Genomic DNA, 18,873 nt, shown 5'->3' on the forward strand with positions numbered 1-18,873 from the left:
TGTTATTGATATGCTTTTTAAAAAATGTATCTTTTTAATAAGCTATCCTTTATTAAAATCATGGTTTTCCTCTCCTTTTCGGCACTGTATAAGTAAAAGCAAGAAAACGAGGCTGAAGGAATAAAAATCTCATATGGGAGAATAATTAGAAAAATTGTATCTATAAGTTAAGATTGCAGCTTCATGGTATCAGCTGAACATGTGAAAAACGTACTGTTTTAAAAATGTGGAATGTTGATTCATTGTTTTTCAAAAATGTTTTTGGGAGGAACTGCACAGAACATAAAACATAATTATCACCTTTGGTTTGTTGACCTTGTTTGTCTGGTTGATTTTTTTAGTAGAGATTTAGATCACAGTCAGCTCAGATGTTTTTAGTTAATGGCTCTTTGCCTGAGCTTATAGGTACTTGTTTGTTTGAATTACACGTTGAAAGGGGGTGCAGTAAGAAACGCTGCTAGCAAACTGTAGAAGTAGTATATAAAAATGCCGAACCTAGCTTTCTCTGTGAAGCTGCACGTGTTTGCTGCCGCTCTTGACAGTGCCTGAGCGTGATACAGCCTTCAGTCTGGAAATGTGCGGTTAGAGCCCTGCTCTCCTCACCCACAGGATCCATAACTGCCTCCGCTGGAAGCAGCAGGCAGTCTGAAGACTCCTTGAAAACAGGCCAGATGATGACTCTTAGGTTAATTTTCCAGAAATAAATTCTTTGCCTGCAGTTATTTCTTGTGATAGAATTGAATTGGCACGGTTCTTTCAACCAAGACTTTAAAAAGAAAAATTATGTGAGGAATCTTGAGACGCGGAGACTCCTCACTGTCTGAAATGCTGGGATTACTGAAGCTGTATAGAGTAACAGCATAGGGTTTTCAGGAATTTCTTCCATAAAAATAGTGCCCAGCTAAGATTTCATGAGAAGTTGGATATTATGAGGCACTTTGTCTATTAACAGTTAATTAAAACCTGTAGTTAGTTATCTCATATGCAAGTGCTCATTTGTACGATTAGTTCAGCTTTTGTGGGCAGCCGCAAGAAGGCTGGTGGAAGCTGTCACAATGCATATTTTCTTTTAAACTTTTTTGAGTCATGTACGTCTTAGCTCCTCATAGGCTTCTCCCTTCAGAAGAAGAAGTTTAAATTCTGGTGACTTTGAGACCTCATTCTTTAGCTATTACCTTAGCTGAGCTGGCTTCAAGTGCGGCAGTTCCTCACAGCGAAACTCTGTGGGTGTTTTTATGTGCATGACTAATAGGTGAAAAACTCTTGAGTGCAACTGAAATAAGCAAAGTCATCATTGCAATATTGTTTTTCGGTGTAGATGGAGAAGATACCTATTAACAACTACTGGTGGTATTTATTTCAGTGCTTGCCAACCTCGTTTCCTCTGATTTTGTACTGATAGCATTTATCAGTCAAATTTCATTCTTTTAAAGGACCTTGCACAGCTGATTAGGAAGGTGCAACATAAACATGCACTGTGCTATAGTGGTTTATATCCTTGAATTAATCATTCTCACTCGACCTTCACGTTTGATTCTTTTCAAACACTTCAGTCATTAGTCACTGTTTTTGAGTTGTCTATATTTTATAGCTGACCTTCCTGGTTCCCTGATTGCTGGCTTCGGATTTTATTCTTCCTCCATAGCAAGTGTATCAACTAGTTCGGTGTTAGCAAAGCTGATAAAGGTTTCATTACTGCAAGGGATCGAATATAAGTCCAGTTAGTAATGTTTTATATACATACTTAAGAATATCCTGTTAGAAAGCATTTAAACAGTTGATGTCTCAACATTTAATTAAGTTATCATTGTATGATTAGTTATGCTCAAAGTTAAACATAAGTTTATATCTTTTTTCTTTTTGAATCAAGATAAAAATACCTAACAACTTGCAAGACTAAAGTCTTAATATTTTTGTCTTTATTTTCACAAGAAAGATCTTTAAATTCTTGCAGACAAGGTAGTTGTGCTACTTACTACCTATTGCCTGTGCTTTTGAAAATCACTTTGCTCTTATGAATCTTCAGATGATGGAAAAATCATCCCCAAAGTGATGAACATAATTTTTGTCTTTTTAATGTTGCTTCTGTGCCATAATTGCTTGAGGAACACCATGTAAGCACAATAAGGAATGTGAAGCAGCTAAGGATCATGTTTTCCTCACAGTAAATTTGTTGTTTGCTATACTGATCTATATTAATAAAATAAAACTGTGCAAGTAATGTGAAGAATATATTTACTGCTTTTCCACTGTCTCCATGGAGAACATGTTTTATCCTGTAATAAATATAAAGATCCTTAGAGACAGCAGCTGTTCTAAGTGGAACAGGAGAAGCATCACTGTGATGATCTCCTTTCCATTAAAAGCAGTGTGATAGGATGACTTAATTTAGCTTCTTTGGTCCCTATATTTTGGTTTTCTTTTGTCCCTTTGTAAGATAGAATGCATGAATGAAGGTTAACCAGTTGCACACTGGAATAATTTCCTATGTTCAGTGTAGTTTCTTTTAAAAAGAAGAAAACTGCAAAACGTTCTACACAAGAAAATTGATTTTGGGAAGCTATTTGTTCCTTTCTGAAGCTTTTCATAAGTCTTTTAACATAGTTCATTCAGACAGTGCATAATGCATTCCAGCATTTCTGGCATGCAGCTTCAACATTCACATTACACAATATCACTACACATGAAGTTGATGATGAGTTAATTTTTCTTTTAATAAACATAGCTGCATTAATAAATACCCATTTGGATAACTTTTTTTTATCAAAACCTTCTTTATGTTTGATTGAAGGGCAAATTTTTTCCAGGTTTCATTATGGTAAGACAGTTTTCAGTGGAAATATATCCCTATATTTTATATTCATCTCTTTCTCTCTGTATATGTGAATACAAATTAGTTGCTTTTGGTAACAGCATCCACCGCCACTACATCCTAAAGATGATCATCTTTGGTACTGTATGAGGAAGCTCCTTGAAATGCTTGGGCAGATCAATATGCAGTATCTACATACCAGAACAAAAGGGGAAATAACTCTCTTCAACTTGCTTTCAGTCAACTGAATAATCTATTTCCATTATTTTATAAATATGTGGTTCTTGTATGTGCATTTTGTCAGCAGATTTTTTTTAAAATATATGTTTACAAACAATTTTGGTTTGACTCTGTTGTTTGTAAAAGTAGCCTTTCATTTGAAGGCTCTCAAAAAACATATGTCAACTTTACAAGTTTCCAACTAGATGACAATATGCTTGATGACCTCAGTTCAGTTCTTAGTAGGCAGACATTCTCAACAGCAAAAAGAAAAAACAAAACAAAACAAAAATCCCCAAATCCATCCTTCACCATGCTTTTTCTTAGGAAACTGAAGCACATAGACACTTCAGTGGTCTTTAGACTTAGGGTGTAACATGAAAGTACTTATTCAGGAATCTTGTAGACCTTTGTTTGTCCTATGGAAAAAATATTCAGGAAATTAGTGTGTAATCTCCCATTTTAAAAGTGTGTGCAGGTATGAATATACACATACTCTCAACTGAATTCTCACTGACGTTGTCACTTGTACTGAGGACAGCTTTAGAAAATTATTTCATATGGAAGTATGTATATATTTTTTTCCTGCACAGTTACGGTCCAGCTGTTGCTCAGCGAAAAGCTTTAGAGAACAAAATGTCTCTGCTTAGTGTAGCAACAACATTTCCAAAAAATTAGAGGTTTTCCCTCCCAAGAGAATAATGAGGGCCTGCTGTTAACAGCCACTGGTTTTGGTATGCAGTGTGGCAAATAGTGCTAATTTGAAGCACTGTATGATATGATGTTAACGGCAATTATTTAAAAGTTCATTTGCCCAAATGCATTAGATTTTTGGTAGCTCCAGATTAATAAGCTATAACTATAAAAGCATTGGCATCTTACGATTCATCACTGCCCTTATAAATTCAAAGCACTATTTCTCAAAAATAACCACTGTTAATTTATTGCCTTTTAGTGTATACTTATAACTTGGAGTTACAGTCTGAGTATTGTTCTCTAAACTAGGAATGGGCTTTCTTTGCTTGACTTGCCATTTTCAAGCGTTCAGTCTGCTCTTCAACCTGCATAATTTGTATCTATGCTCACTGAGTTCAGTGTTCAGGGAAATGGAGCAGTATTGTTTGATATTGTGCAGAGTAAAGTTTCATACGTATGGCTATGTGTGAGCCCATTGGTAGTATCCAGGTTATTGTCAGGTCAAGGTGATATTGGTGGTTACTAGTAGCTAGACATACTTTGAACTTACTAGAAGGATGCTCAAAGAGTTGCTGTTCTGTGTGAAATACTGCTGGTGAAAATGAAAGAGACGCTCATTTAGCAGACGTGTTGAAATGGAGTTCATAAACATTCATAATCTAGAGTTATGTTAAGCAATCAAATTGCTGTTGAAATTCAGTGAGATCAATTGCAGGTTACTTGCATCCCCTTTTAGAGACCTACAAGGACCCTATTATTATTATTATTAATTTAACATCTGCTAATTTCTACCATAATGGGAGAAATCCTTTTAGCAGTTTTCTTCATACAGTAGGAAGACATACTAGGAACCTTTCCCAGCACAGTTGAAAGAAAATGAACTTTTGGTTTTTGTGTTAAACATATGGTCAGTTCTAAATAATACTGTTGTTTTGTTTACTTTCCTTGTGGAAAGCACTGTTGAGTTAGAGGCATGTGATGTACAAAATGTGGGTTTGGAAAGGATGACTATATTTGTTTGTAACAAATGTTAACTCAAAACTGACACGAAAATAACTCCGATTTGAGCAAACGCATTGTGATTTTACAGTCGAAGGCTAGCTTGGGACTGGAGAGCTGTGGTTACAGTTTCTGGCTGTTACTGATATTATGCTGTTGCTCTTATTTTTACTTATGCAAGACCTCAATTTTGTAATAATTCTGGGCAGACCATTGACAACATGGTGCATATAGAAAGAATGAAATTCTGGTAACCCTGTGTCAGTTTGGTCTGTGAAAGTAGTGCAGATAAATTTGTGTTAACTTTAGATTTCCAGCAGCGCCTAATTAGAACACTCAAAGCAGTGCTGCTGTTCTAAATTTGTGTCTCCTTCTGCATCATTTAAGTGAACTTACTGCTGAGTTTACATTTGAATTTTCTTTGACTTGAAGACGTAAGAGTTAAACCCTAAAACCTCAAGCAGAGAAGGCAAACAATTTGGTTATATTTCTAAAGTTTGTTTCCGCCATTAACAGATTAAAACCCTGGAGTAAATGAAGGCACATCTAGAGCTAGTGCAGTAAATCTAAAAGCAAAACTTGAAAATGTCAAAATGTTACTCAAAGTATGATATTTAGGATTTACAATATCACATGTTCAGTATGCCCTTCTCCTTCCTTTTCCTTCAAAACTTCTCCGTAGAATTAATTTTCAACTACTGCCGTGGTCATCTCTGATGCAGCATGCAGTTTCTCTAATTCTGTTCTGTGAGTACCTTGCCTGTATCCCAGGAAAACAGGATGACCTTGAAAAAATTTTTTGTTACTCAGAAGTGACTTGGCAAAGCATGTCTTGAGCATAAGGCGTTCTTTCCTTTAGACAGCTTAAAATAACTACTTGTACCACTGAGCTTGGAGAAGTATAGATATTGGGAAAGAAACCTTTCATATAACAATTTCATAGTTCTTTTGTGTAATAACATTTTAAAATAAGCTCCTTAAATAGGAGCTCAATAACGAGCTCTTGAGGTTGTCTGATATTTTGTAGGGCTTTTTTATTTTAATTAGATTTTAAGAGAATTGATATTTTCACATTGAATGAAGTTCTGACAACTTGGTAAAATCAGAATGCTTCCGTTTTACAAAGTTTTCCTGCTTTAACGCTATTGACTCATTATTGCTGGCATTGGGAGGTGATTCTTAGGTTAAGCACGCTGCTGGATTTAAAACAAGTAGAAAATAAAAGTCTTTAGATAATTTTTATTCCCAGATGCTACTTAATGAAAACATATTTTGAAAAAACATACTTCAAGTATACACATTATTTTCTATTGAAATATTGAATCAAAATATTTGTAACATTTCTAATAAAATCAGTTTTAACTTTACAGTGTTTATGGGTAAGAATTACCCAGTAGAAGTGAGAAGACATGGAGAATCATATATTAATGCTGAATCATTGTATGTTTTTTCCTACCACTAAGAGATGTTAAAGCTAACTAATGATTTTTTCTGATCTGCAGATCTTACTTTTATGTCCTTTTCAGTGCAGTTCTCCAAATTAATAATGTCTTCACAGAGCTAGAAAAAGTAAATTGTAAAGACAATATTTATTCTGATGATTCACTGTCTATTTTTCGAATAAAGTGCTGTATCCAAATTCTTTTCCTGAATTACCAAAATGGTTGCTGTAAGGTGCTACTTAGAATTCCCAGATAGGAGAGAAACAGAACAGAGAAAATATTATAATTTGTGAATTAATTTCAGATCTGAAGAGCTGCAGGTAAGGGTGACTTCTGAAAATAAATTGGTAAAAACCGTTCTGTAAAGAATAGCAGGCACTTACATGTATATGAAGTACTATGGAAGAGCCATGACAGTGTTGTGGAAGAAGGTCATCTCTCACAAATCTAGCAGTTCTCTGGAGAAAGACATCCCTCAGCATATGAGCAATAGTGACCTGGCTAGTGTAATCAAAAGGGGAAAAAAAAAGCCATAGGATAAGATAAGAGGAGGGGTTTTATGGACAGCTCCTTGATTGTAAGATAGAAAATAGAACATGTATCACTTAACATATTAGTAATTATTCTCAAAAAAAGGGAAGAGGGAAATTAAATAATGAAGTGATAAAGTTTAGTGTGAAACCAAATAATGCTAATAAAGCAGGGATTATGAAGAGTTGCAGAAGTATCTTGGGAGTAGACAATAACATGATGAGCAAAACTGGATTACGGCGAGTGTGATTTCCTTTCAGAGAAAGAGTCTTTTAATTGGATGTACACAATAACGAGCTTAGAGCTAGCTATTGTATTCAGGAAAATGTTCATGATTTTATAAGAGACAGATCTCTGAAAACATCAGCTTAAGCTGCAAGGTATGGTTCTGTGAGACATAATAAAGCAGCGTAAAGCTGATTGCTTCTGGCAACTTGCCTTCTGTCCACCTCTTCTCCTTTTCATTTTCCCCCCCTGCCACTTTTCTGCAGGCTCTAGCACTCTTTGGACCCCCTCTCTAAGTTCATTCATTCACCAAACCAGCAGAAAATTCATCTTCGGAAAAGCATCTGAATGCTTAGGGAGCATTGCCAGCCCACCAAAGGGTCTGGCAAGCTGGCATAGGAGAGGGAGAAGACTTTCAGCTGGGAGCAGGTGATGTACGAGGGAAGATGCAAGGAGAGGGAGAGTGGGGACATAAGGGGGAGGGAGGAGCGGGTGAGAGCCCCAAGTTTGCTAGCTTGGCCACTACAGTGAAGGACGGGGAGTGGAACAACAAGGGCGATGGCAGCCTGCTGCTCTGTCATGTTGTTGGGAGACTTTCCGTTTTCTCCGTCCAGAAACGAACGTACCAAACGAGATTTTGCAGAGATAGAAAAAGCTCAGAAATGATGTCAGCCTTGATTCTGTGTATGGACTAAAGGCTTCTCTATGGACTAAAGGAACATCCAGATGCACTAGGACATTTAGCCTTGAAAAAAAGATGAAAGAAGCAAACTGTAGGGGATCATAAAATCACAGGGGACACTAAGGGATCATTCCTAATTTCTGTGCAAATAAGAGCATGATTAGAGTAACTCATAAGAGTAGCTATCTGTAAAAAAAACTTTCCTTGACCTTTCCTCAAACTTTCCTAGACCTTAAGCTTTATGATTTATCAGTATGCCTGTGATTTTTAACAAATGCTACAGATTCTTCAAGAAGATTTGGAGGACATACTTACTCTTGAGATGTCTTTGTTTAGAAGTAAGGGTTATGCTGAATTGTCTGCTTATTTCTGTCCTCCTAAAAGGAGGTACTTGTGAATCATGGGAACTGTTAATTTATGTAAAGCTTCAGTTTCTAACTAAGAGTCCCCTTAATCTAAACTTCTAATGAAAACCCCAGAGACAGTCTTGAAATGATAGTGGCCTCACAGCATCCAATTTGGTAACGTTGAAGGTCAATATGTGCCTATGGCTGATGACTGCTACAGTATTATAAGCCCATCCCAATTAAGAGATACTTTGTACTAAAACTTATTTAATAATGAATTTTTTTTTTTACTATGCCTTGTAATATAATTCTACAGGCACTACCTGGATGTAGTACTTGCAGATGATATGAAGCAGTGTTTTGTAAATCTGCAGTGAATCTAGAAATAGGCCATCATGACTAATAAATGCATGATATCTGATACCTTTTCATTAATTTTAGCAATATTGCTCTACCCTAGGGGTATATTATTCATTCTACAACAAAGGGAAATATTGCGATTAAAGTTGTTGGTGGGAATTCATTAACACCACTCTCTTTCCTATTGAAATTGGTAGTCTTAAAAGAAATAACGTTATAACTTTAAAGATATTTCCTTGTAGAGATGGTGAGACTCATTCACTAGAGGACTGACCCATATTAAAGCTTTATTATAGTAGTGCAAATTATTCACAGTTGCTTTGTATGTGAAGAATCATCATGAATAAATTAAGGAAAAGTTTCTGGAAAAGACCCTGGATAATAGCATAAATATACCAAAAGATAATTTCCCTTTTTGTCTTTTAACCTAGATTTAAATCTGCCAGTGGTAAGGTTGCAAGGTACTGTGTGAAAGACTTACCCGACAACATGAAGCACATTCCCATGCATTCAACTTGGTGCTTTGGTTATGTTTTGCTTAGTCGAAATCAATAGCAGCAAGTCCTGGGGTTATACACCCTTGACTAATATGTTATGCAAGGGAAACATTCCTACCTAAACACAGTCCTGGTACAAGGCTTGCAATTCTCAACAGCTGTTGAGAACTCATTAATGTTGCCCTCTTATCCATCGATACTAAAAGGTCTTAAGAGAGTGCTTTAACTTCGTAATTGTTTCCCAGTAATGATGGTTAGATTCATATGTAGGCTCGAGCTTTATTTTCTAGCTGGCTTAGTAGATAGAAGCACCTTGTAAGTTTATAGCGCGACTAGTCCTTCTGACAAAGGGAGAAAAGGGAATATTTGAGTTATGGTAAACCTGGGCTCATAATCAACGGATAGCTATCTCACATTAAAGGTGCCTTAGGCCTACAGGTAAGGAAATGTTGTCCTTTTGGGGAAACTTTCACCAGCCTAACTTTTCAGATGTCTAGTTAGCAGTAGCCCAGAAAGGAAGGAGTTAAGAGGATGCTTTGAACCCAAAGTCTTCTGCTTCATCCCCACACCCTGTCGGTGTACTTCCACACCCTGTTGGTGTGTAGGAACTACCTTCTGTTCACCTTCAGCATGCTCAGCAGGATAGTCATTACATTTTTCAGATTAGCATCACTGCTGAAGCCTGTCTGAGTTTATACAGCAAGAAGGAGTTCTGCCTGCTCTTCAGTGACAAACAGCATTGTAAGGGCACCAGCTTTTTTCATCGGTACTACCTACTGTAAAAACTGAAATTACTGTTTGGTGGCCTCCATTCTTTGTAGGTTGTTTCATGCCCTGTAGGATTGAAGACTCTTCCCTGTAGAGTTGGTAGCATTTGGAAGCTTCTTGGTACTGAGTTTTAGTTTTCTTGGGACACCGCTTGCTTGGAGTTAGCCATATTTTGGTGGACGAAATGGCAGACACACCTAAGAGGAAAATTACAAAGAAGTCGTCGTCTTTTTCATATGATCGCCGGAGAGATTCAGTGAAAGTTAGGAGACAGTCCAAGAGTCTCAGTTTTAAGTCAGCTACGCTGGATGCTCAAAAAAGACAGTCACAGAAAAAGCAGGTTTGTATTAGGATATTCTTGGGGTGCACTTTCCTTAAAAATTATCTTTACTTCCTAAGTACTTAAAGTTTTTAAATCTCACCCTGTTGTTAACTAATATGAAATGGAAAACGATCTCTACTGATCTACAACTTGTGTGTGAGTGCGTTGTGTATGTATATAAGCTTGTATGCAGGTAAAGCTGGATATTTTTGCTGTAAATTTTCTTTTGAGTTGGTGAAGGTTGTAGTGTGAATCTAACTGTAAGGGAAGTCTGCATCCTCTTTGCTGTTAAGATACGTGATTGGTGATTTGTGTTTTGTCTCCGGGAGTTGCTTCTGTAGTGTAATAGGCACCCTGTGAGCTGTTGGTAAGGTTCTGTCTGTTGTGCTAAAACATGACGGGTACTGAAACTTTGAAACTATTCAAATTACGGCTGTTTCACTGTTCCTCGTTATTATTGTTTTTTAATATTGAAATGTACCAGACTGAAAGCTTTAGGAAGTGAAATATTTAACTTATTCCAGAACAGGTAGCGTGAGTCTGCAGCAGCAGCACCTGTTCTGGTGGGACCAGTTCTTAGGGTTAGAGGGCAGCGTAATATCTTAGCATTATTGCACTTCCATAGTAAACGACTTTCATACACAGGTCTTTATCTTTTATAGTTGGAATAGCAATTAAATGAGATTTCACTTAAGAGAGAATATACTCGGTACTGTAGTAAAAGGAATAAAAACAAGTGAGGCAATTCATGAGATGTCTCTGTATACTGATCTACAATTTTATCTCATGTGAAAGGAACATGAAATCACTGGCTTTATGGCCATCTAGCTCTTTGAATTGCTGGATGCACCACAACTTTCAGGGCAATTTTTAACTAGCTATGTAGAGCATAAAGCTCTTTAATATTTTGCCAATAGTGCTTTCGCAAATGCTTAGAAATTAACTAGATTTTCATTAGCAATATGAGTGAATTTGTCACATGTGGGTTATTTTCAGATCCTGACCATTACATCGGTTCCTAAATTTTGAGGACAGTGTGCCAAATCAGAGTTAAGGGAGTTTCAGTTACTGTACTAGTGTAAGCTTTGGTATTAGCTTAAAAATGCAATGGTTTTGATTTGTTTGAGTTCTCATACTTAAGTTTTGATTACTATTTCAACTGCTCCTGAGAGTTTAAAATGTCTACTTAAACTGAAAATGTTGACTATTAGAATATTAGGACATGCAATGACATTCATTCTAGGTTTAGTGTTGTTCTTTAGTATTAATTACAGTTATAGCTGAAGCCCTTTATCTTGAAATAAAAGTTCTAGAGGTTTTTAAATGGAGAAATACTCAAAGAAATGAGGAACATCATCGAAAGGGCTCCACACTGTAATTTTTTGTACTCTACTATCAGATGTAATTTGAGAAGTAAAATCATAAATCTAAATTTTATGACGATGTAAAATTCCGAATGACACCTGTGAGCATTCGTGTTCATTGGATCTTTCAGGGAAATGGAGCAACTACTCAACTTAATCTAATGATTTCATTTATAAGTTCAAAGTAGTGAGTACCCCTGTATTTCAGATTTCTCAGACCTTAAAGTTTTTGCAGCCTCTTATATTTTGGATAACTGCCATGGTTACTGTATGACCTCTAGTGGTTAATGAAAAATATGCTCAACTGCTGAATTCAAGCCAATGCTTGGAAAAATCCCTAACTTGTATACTTGTTAATTTAATTATTTAATTATCTAAATTATATTTTTTAATGAAAAGAAAAATCAAATGAGCGGTAGTTCAATTACTGCAACAGGAGAACTACTGCTTAAAAAGTGCCTTCTTGGTAGCTTTAGTCTTGCTTCCATGTTTATTTGAATATTTTTCTAATGCTTGTTTGACAGTTGAAAATATTTTAAACTGTGCTTTCATCTTTCCTGATTTCAGGAGCAGTAGTAGACTTTGCTGCTCACAATATATGAGCTTTTACAGGTGTAGTTCCATGGAAGATGACTGTGCTTTTAAAGACTGGCAAGTTGAAGTTAGTTTTTCTAAATGTTTTGGAGGGGTTGTTATCAATATAAGTCCCTTAAAATCACAGTACTCTACAAAATCCTCTTTGGCTTCCCCTACCTTTGTATTGTTGACCCTCGCTGCAAGGTTTGATTTTTCTTTTTTGTGATAAAATTTCTGATGTGATCCTTTTTTCATAAAACATGAAGATTCTGAAATAGATCATAATGGCAATTTGAGAAAAATTTTAAAAGCATTTGTTGCAGTCTCTGAAGTGCAGTAGTGTGGCTGTCTTTAGGGCATGTTCAGCTTTTCTGTGTTCTTCATTAGCTTAACTAAGTTGAAAGGAAATCAAGCAGAAATTGTTCAAACCCCACAATTTCAGATATCCCATCTAAGGTAAAAATGAACCAACATTTTTCTAGATGATCTTCCTATCGTGTTACCTCTTTAATACAGAACATTTTTAAATTCTGTTGAATTCCTTCTCTGTTCCTAGTATATAAGGACTTTGCTGCAAATTTAAGTAATTAAGCCATTTTTGAATTGTTCACATTTTGCATTTTCTGTTTTGCCTCTTTGACTGGTATGTTTGGCTTATGAGGTAAGGCTGTGAGCAAATGGGATTAATATGCAGTAGAAATCTTTTCCTGGACTTTTTCAGTGAGGTTGATGACAGGCAAACAAATCCAGTTATATGAAAAAGTACATGAAGAAAGCTCAAATAAGTTCTAAGAAAATTTAAGATTCTTACGTACAAGAGAACATAAAAAAGAGATCCAATACAGTTTTCTTAGTTATTTTGTGAGAGCCTCTAAAATCATATTTCTCTTTGTCATTGCCAGCTGACTGATTACATGAGCTAGGGCTTCAGTGGGTTAATTAAGACCTGAAACTGTTTTCCTGATAACTGCTTATGTTTTGGTTCCAAGTTTTTGGAACTTGGCAGAGTTTCAAACTCATATTAGAATATACAGAATGTGTATAGAGCTGCAGATTCATGGTTTGTTCCCATTTTTTTTCATTGAATTCTGCAGAATTGAGCTGAGAAACCCCCCCCACCCCCCTTTTTAAAAATTTCTGTAGAATCCCAGACCCCAGCGGTATCCATTATCCACTATCCCAGATGCGGAACGATACAGATCTCCAAATCCTTATGTTTAAATCTGACTTAGTTAAAAGGAGAAGCCCTGATTCATTTTTATGAGCATCTGAGAGTAGGCTAATGTCTATGAATTTTGCTTTTTTGCTTTCCCATTAGAAATGAACATTGGATGGAAGAATCCAGTCAGGAAGGTTAGGAGATAAAGTTCTGGGGAAATGAGGGAAGAGGGCCACTGGTAGAGAGTAAGGGTTCATCACATTACACTTTGTTGTAGGGGACATATGTAGTAGAATGTTCCTGCTGCAAATTACTGGTGTCTGACAGGTCCAGCAAACAAAACCCACAGTACAAACACTAGCAAATCAAATTATCTGAATTCTCTTAAAATGCGTAAGTAGTAAACAAAAATCAGGGATGAAAGAGGAATCTCAAATAGGTAATTTTTAGACATTTTTGAAAGCAATGATTTTTTACTGCTTTTATTCTATTGCTTTTAAGCCTATTTTTGGAAAGGCTTGTTTTGAAGTCTCTTGGGAAACTTGAATGTCCTCTCTGGTGAGAAAGAAGTCAGCTTTAAGTGTTAGCTGTCAAGATTTGTTGTTTAAAATCTGATCCTGTTTGTTTTACAATGAAACCAGACAAGCGTGTTTTTTTTTTTTTTTTTTAAAAAAAAAAAGGAAAGCGTGTGGTGTGTGTAACAGCACACTAGGAGATAAAAATGTGTCGGTCCCTCTGGTAGTTTGGTTGTTAGAAGAAACTTGGCCTATCAAAACTCAGTCAGCCAGCTTTTAACAGTGGTGGTTAGCCATTATTATTAAAACTGTTATCCTAACAAGCTGAGGTTCATCTTAGCTGGCTAAACAGGCCCATCTGGAGCAAAATGCGTAATAAAATCAGAACAAAGGCAAGAGTCTTAGTGATCTTGAGCTATGAGTTTGCGTTCCTTTCCTTAGCGAGGCTTGTTTGTGGCGGTTGCGGTGAGTGTCGGCGTTAGAATACTTCCTCGGACAAGAAAAAGATAAGCAGATGGTAGTATCAATCACTGTGCCTTGGCAGTGCTTTCTGCAGTGATTCCTGGGTAGTGCTCTCTACTGTGCTGATCTGGAGTGCTCTGGATGGGAGAGAAGCCACCTGCCACTTTACTACCGTAAAGTCCTCTCCTTGTTGGCTTATTTCGGTGGTTAATATGGAATCATGTATGATCATAAGATCTCAGATGATGTTTTACTCTGGTGTTAAAATAATTGCAATTTTGCTAGGAGCTTTTCAAATGCAATTGATGATTTCTTAAACAAGAGCAAACTGCAAGGCTGTATTTTGACAATTTTACAAGCTTGCCTAAACTTAAACCGAGCAACATGTCATTTTTAATTCTCTCAATAGTTATTGTTATAACTCATGTCAGAGTTAATACTATTAAACTGAGCTTCTGGATTCCTAAAGGTGTAGATTCATGGTAAACGTTAGCGGATCTAAGGCTGTGCTGCTACAGAAGGAGGTGGCCTTGTCCTCGCCCGGCCTGTGGCTGTGCCTTCCCACTTTTTCCCTTGTGTTGCCACTAGGGGTTATGCAGTTGTGCTGAGGTGGATCAGCCTGCTGATCTAGCTGAGAAGTAACCCTGCCAGAAGAAAAGAAAGGTGCTGGGGCAGAGGGAGGAAGGAATACTGGGGATGTGTTGCCAGCTGCTGGGCAGGAGGGAAATGATGGAAGAAGAGGTAGACCCAAAGATCTCTGCGGTCAGGAGCAGCTGGGCTCAAGGCTGGGAACGGTTTTGCTGCATCCAGAGGCACTGATGTTGCTCCAGAGCACTGGTGTCTCCCCCAGCAAAGTCTAGTGGAAAAGCTTTCAGCTCTCTCAGCTCCTGTCAGCCGAGAGAGTGAAACGACAGATCAGCTCTGTGGTTTGGTAGCGCAGAATCGCACTAAATACAAAGTGGGAAGCAAATACAAAGCAGGTCATTAGTCTTGCGTGTGCATGCAAATAATGGAGGGAAGACTGAGTGAAGTCTGGTCAAGTGGAGGCTGCCAAGCCGATAGATCTTCTGCATGTTCTCAAAATTGTTGCAGCTGAAACAATCCTCTTTGCCTTGGTTAACACTTTTTGATCTGGCACCAAAATGGAGGCATACCACCAAAGACAGGGGAAAACAAAGTAAAGAGTCTTGCTCAGGTCCTGTGCAGCCTGGCTTGAGTATGTCCCAGGATGCAGAGCGCACAGCCTATCTGGACACCTGTATCAGTGTTTGACTACAACCGTGGTGAAAAAGCATTCCTAAGGTCTTGTAAGAGTTTCCCCGTGTTGCAACCTGCGTCTGCTTGCCTCTCTTCCTGCCACTCTTGTTTTCTCTCTGCTTGCCCATTATGTGGCTGAAGACAACAATAAGCTCCTTTTTAGCCTTCTCTTCCTAAAACGGCACAAACGTGGCTCTCTTGGCCTCTCCTCGTACATCCTGTGCTCCAGCCTGTCATCTTGGTGGCCTTCCCCGAACTCGCTCCCGATGTGGACGCACAAGCCCTGAGCAGAGGGGAGGAATCGCCTCCCTAGATGCGCTCACGCTAACGCAGCCGGTGCCTCCAGCGCGAGGGCACACTGCTGATGCGCCTCCAAAGGGCCATCCAGCAGCCATCCACAAGGACTTTTTTGCGAAGCTGCTTTGTATGCAGTTGGCACTTTGCCAGTACTGTTGCACATAGATAAAATACTTGATAGTATTCCATGAGTAGCAAGGAAATGGCATGTTTTTTTTTTTTAAAATCCCCAGCTGAGTTGCACTGTCTTGCAAATATCTTTTTCTGTTTGTTTGCTATTTGTACAGGATTATATCCTCAAAGCAAGACAATGCATTTTGAAATACCATGTTGTCAGCTGAAATAATGCCAGTAAGAGATTCCCTTTCTAGGTTTAGCCATCCTATTTCAATTAAGAGAAAGGAGGAAAAAAAAAAAACTAGAGAGAGAAAAAAGGAGCAGCAGCATTGATTTATGGACATATCTACTGTACTGATTCAAAATGCTCATAATCCCAACACTTTAGCAGAAGCAGAAAACTAATTTTCAAGTACCTTTCCCTACTTCCACGCAACACTTGTTATAAGCCAGCTCTATAACGCTTGTAAGAGTTATAGAGAAGCCTGAGTGTCTGCCACTGCTTCTATTTTTGTGGAACACTTGGATACTTAATTGGCTTAAAGCTTCCTTTATTTTGTGCTATATAAGCAATATTTTGACATATATTTTGAATAATTATTGAAGTTCTGATTGTGTAGTCTTTTCCCTCATTTTTATACTATTAGAAAAAACTGTGGCTTAGTATTACAGAATTTGCTGACTGAAAATCATTTTGTCTTATTTATAACTAATGAGTTTGTCACTTTTGTAATAGTGACAAACTTTTTCCCCTCGTTAATCTGTGCAAGAGAGAGAGAGAGCACCATGCTTTACAGCAGGTTGATTTTAATGTTTCTTGACAAAAAGGAAGGAAAATTAATTTTAATTATCTAAAACTATGTCCCCTAGCTCAAAGTGTAGCTCTCAAATAGAAAGAAAGCGGTGTTTTGCTTTCTCAGCAATTTCTGTCACTTGAACCATGAATTGATCACGGAGGTAATAGAACATGGGGAAAATCCAGTGGGAGCTGTCTGATTTCATATATGTTTCAGTTTAAGCACTTATATTCTTTTGATTTGTGGACTGTAATTTTCACTGACAGTATTAGGGGCTTTTAGAAGAACAGCCACTGACAGATGACATCCATCTAACCAGCTGCTGCTTAATCTGACTTCAGTCTACTGATCTGTATTATCTAACTGATTTGAAGTATAGTAAATATTAATGACTGTTCATCTGTTATTTAAAATAAATAGAAAGTAGTGAAAGAGTGATGGTCACATTTCACACTTCGGCTGTAACTAATTTCTTGTCATTTGTTTTGATAGTATTAACTTTTGTGACTGACAAATTTTCGTCTTGGGTAATTTCATTGGCAAACCAGAACATTGCTTTAAATTATTTTCTTTTCTCTCAGCCTTTACTGTAGTTTTCTTTGTTTCTAATATTAAGTCATTCTTGTTGCACATTTTTCACCAAAAATAGCTGTCATAAACATGTCAGCTGTCATAACTAGAAGTCAGCTTTGAAAACTTTTTAAATATCGCAATACATTTTCATTAAAACAAATTGTCAGTAAAGAACATATTTCTCTTCTTGACACCGGCATACTGCATTGATGAATGACAGCAAGCACTGGTGTTCCACTTTATTACGTTAGTTATATGCAATAAGAGTGCTGCAGATGTATGACTGCGACATCCGTCTTTTTCCTATCAGCTTGCTGCACCTGTTTGATTTGAAAGAAAGTGATAGAGTGCTGACACTGACAGTTATGTGGGGATGGCGATAGATTTGCATTGCGTGAAAACAGCTGTTGAATGCTATTGTACTGGTTTGTTGCCTTTTTAGAATGAGAATGATTTCCTGAATCACTGAAAATGTTGATGCTTGCTGTTATAAAACAATTGACTGAGCTAGTTAGCATTGTGCATGTAAATATATGCCCATTTATTTATGTGTAGTTAATTCCTTTTTTGTCCTCCTTCTACTTTCCGATATGTGTTAGGAGGGCTGAACGTAGCCACTTAACCTGATGCAGGCAGCATATATTGAATTAAATAGACTAAGCATTGCCTTGGAGTCAGATGACTCTTTTTTGGTATTTAGATACCTGAAAGTGTACATTTGGATTATAGAACAGGGAAGTCAACAATTTTTTTTTGCGTTTGTGCATCTTAAAAGATTAATAGCAAACATCTGCTAATTAGTAAAAAAAGAAAACAACAACAACAACAAAAAACCCCCAAGACTTTAGACCTTCCAGATGATGCAGTGGTGGTTTACTGAGTAAATAAATTCCATGGTAAACTGTTTTATTCTTTGCATATGTAGCTGTCCCTTGCTGTGTGCATAGTTTGCAAGTTAAAATTTTGTTTATGATTGCATACAGCAGAGCGCTCCAGCCGGGGTGGGTCTTGAGGGCATTTCTGGCTAGCCTGTTGCCTGTTGGCTCCGGTCTCCATTGAGCTGCTCAGTCTTTTTAGTAGCCACCAGGTAGGAAAAGGTGGGGGTGTTTGACAGTAATTTAAGAGATTATCCCGTAGAGATGCTACAGAGCGGGTGTACAATGCACAGTGGTGTAAAGACCAGGATGACCACCTTGATTTACCTGTTTTTCCCTTTCCCCAACCCTTTCCTTTTTATGGCTGCCAAAAAGCAAGTATATTTTCATCTACCGACAATTAAAAATAGGCTGTGGTCTGCACACCCGCCTTACTTTTATTGCTAGGAAAACTGCTTGATTAGCCACTCTGAAGTTACTGTGTTTATGTTGTGGAAAGGTCAATGTTCTCTTCAGGTTTACCCAGGACCTCTCAGGTACCATATGGATATTAAATCCAAGTTAAAAAATATTCGGAACTGCTCTTACCTGCTCTCAATTGTTTCCAAATGCAGTGGCCTGGTGATTTGCAGTCTACATAGACTACTTTTAAATTTCCCAATATATTCTTGTATTTCATAAATATACATATAAGTAACTTTACGGAGATTAATACATTAATCTTTTACTGTGCTCTACTGAACAGTTCTTTATTCTCATACACTGAAATTGCAAACCAGTTGCAAACTTGGACCTAATCTGTCCTGCTACTCATACTGTTTAGATCAGCATTTTGGTTTGACTTACAAAACCCAGCAGACAACAGTTGTATCTGATGCTTTGATCAGTCAAAAAACCCCTTCAGATTTATGGATTTGGTTTCAGGTTTCTCTGTTATGATCCTAAAATTGTACCGTAGGAATCATAATTTGAAGAAAAAAA

The 18,873-nt window shown here is 37.3% G+C and overlaps 1 protein-coding gene across 26 annotated transcripts in view; it reads left to right on the top strand.

Annotated features, from left to right (window-relative positions):
* Positions 1–18,873, top strand: part of PARD3 (par-3 family cell polarity regulator) — a 468,531-nt gene that overhangs the window by 53,236 nt on the left and 396,422 nt on the right. The gene's annotated exons all lie outside the window — the stretch shown is intronic.

The sequence above is a fragment of the Struthio camelus genome, chromosome 2 (genome assembly GCF_040807025.1).
Source record: "Struthio camelus isolate bStrCam1 chromosome 2, bStrCam1.hap1, whole genome shotgun sequence".
NCBI lineage: Eukaryota > Metazoa > Chordata > Aves > Struthioniformes > Struthionidae > Struthio > Struthio camelus.